Genomic DNA, 2,560 nt, shown 5'->3' on the forward strand with positions numbered 1-2,560 from the left:
AGTCAAAAGTTGGATTCTCTATGGACTCTCTGTCGTCTCATGTTTTTGACAAAATGTTTTATGATGTTGGTATAAAAATTAACATTGAATTGTAAGGTGAGTTTGAAAGAGTCTTCTTAACAGTAACCTTCTGCAACCTTCATATTTATATACTTTTCTCTATATCTCGAGAACAAGAAGTAAAAAAATTAAGAGTTAAAACTAAAATTGTTATCAAATGAGCCCTAAGTATACGTAGGCATCCAACGTGCCTTACATAGATAGAGAATAAGTAGTGTTATAATCTTGCATATAATAAGTAGAGGAAAAATAGTCACTTAGTATTACGGTATAAAAGTATTTCTCTTCACTTGTTAGTGAGAGGTCTTAGATTCATTTCTCTACTCGTTAGTGTAGATAATATCGCTTGTTAAAAAAAATAAAAGAAAAATAAAATGACAAGAATCATGCATGAGAGTCTAAAGCAGCAATTATGAAAACTGATGGCGGGAATTAAATATTTGTTAGGATTTAACAGTTCTTGTGTTAGAAACATTTACATCATATATATCACAGTGAAAGATCAACTTTTGTCGACGGTTCATTAATTGTTGTTTCAACGTTCAATTTCAGAAGGTAGAGTGATTAAGTACAATAAAGGATATATTGTAGTGTCCTCTCTCTCCCCCAAGCCGGAGCAAGAGGTCGGCGCCAATCTTTCCTCCTAGTGAGTGATATGATCTCGCTTGTTGGGAATGACATTTCGGATGCTTCGGTATAGGTTTGTTGCATCTGCCATCTTTGTGGTGGATTTATACCGGAATGCTTGTACTAGTACAAGGGTGCTTTCTTGTGTTAACGGTTACGAGTTCATTTTTATGCATATTTGTGCGATCATCTCTAAATCAATGCATTTTTCTTTTGTCAAACGATAGGTCTTGTTAGATTGGGCCATTGAAGTTCGAATTCCCACTGTCATGTAAAGGCACAATTCATTTTCACCATTGTGATAAAGCCACTTGCCTAGATCAATGTATTGGTATCTAAAGAATGTACTATCACTTCTTGTAAAAAATGAATCAACTATTGTATCCAGTTCCCGTTCCTTGAATCGGGAAAAAAATTACTCGATATCTTACTTCACCAACTCAACCCAAATTACTTAATCACACAAGTTTAAATGCTTTGTTGTAGTCAAATTTCAGTATATCAAATTAATTAATGGAACACACCCAGCGATACTAAATTATGAATAATGCTATAGAAATTATAACTGTCGACCACGTTTGTGTATCTATAACCAACCTCAAATGAAATAAACTTATTAATTGACATAAAATTTATATATTACTTGCCACTTCAAATAGTACACTAAAATATGTATAAAAAATGCTATCTTAGTAGCATTTTTTCTAAACTATTCATATGAGGTAGTAGTTTAAAGTCTGTCAGGCTCAATGAAGCCGTTAATTACGCAAATGAAGCCATGCAAGTGAACAATTGTTTGGTTCAGTCTCTAAATCTAACAACACAGTTATCATCATAAATGATGAAAGAAGTGGTTTTTTAGGGAGGAACGTGTTCTTATATCAACCTCAACCTAGCAATGTATGTAGCAATTGAGATTCCAATAAACATGGGGTCACATTGATATCTGACCATCTGGGTACTGCCGCGGGCTATGGAGGAAACTAGTTGCAACACTCATATTTACAACAGCTAAGCTAAGGAATCTCCAACCTTAATCACAAGATTCATGTCAATGTGTGTGGTCTTTCTGCATGCACCGTCCAATCATATATAGCATGCGTCCGTACGATCAACAAGACCCTACTCCGGGGGCCCGTCCATGTAAATGAATTACGATAAAAAAAAATTGAATATCAAGAGTTCATGAAGCTCGTCATGTGACGAGAGACAACAATAAGATTTGCATGAACTCGTTTTGATGAAGTTCTTTTGGTAAATTAGAGTTAAAAGTTATTTGTAACGCAGCGTGTATCTCTTTTATTTATGTATATATCTGTTATGTGATCAAAGATATACATACTTCTCATTAGATTTACGTTTCTCTCTTATAGATTAGAGGGCTAGAGTGAAGCAGTAAATGGTTCGGAGATCGTGTTTTTAATGCTTTTTTGGATTATGTTTATTTTTTCATGCTTTGTTGAGTTATGTTTTTTACTTTTTTTAAGGTTTTTTTTTTTTTTTTTCAAACCAATTTGTGGTGCTTGTCTTCAACAAATTTTGTGGTGCTAGGTTCGTCTTCACTAAGATTCGAGGTGCTAGGTCCGTCATTACGGAAAAGATTTCTTCTCCTTGTCACTTCTCTTCATTCGTGCCTCGAAAAAGCTTTAAGTAGTCGGGGATGCATTTTCGTCTACCTCTTGGACATAGTTTTGCGGCCTCTCCTATCAATTTCAAGTTGCCTTGCATACTCAACTTGACTTTTATAAAGAAGAATGATTGGTTACTAAAGGATGGGTAGGAACTCTAACTTAAAACTCCTCGTGTTCGAATCCAGAGTTTTGTGCTTACGATCAGAACTGTTCATATTATGAATCACTTTGTAAATATCATG

This window comes from the organism of the source record quoted next, unplaced genomic scaffold, assembly GCF_019419815.1.
Source record: "Pyrus x bretschneideri cultivar Hongxiangsu unplaced genomic scaffold, Pyrus_bretschneideri_v1 Contig17, whole genome shotgun sequence".
In the NCBI taxonomy this organism is placed as follows: Eukaryota; Viridiplantae; Streptophyta; class Magnoliopsida; order Rosales; family Rosaceae; genus Pyrus; species Pyrus x bretschneideri.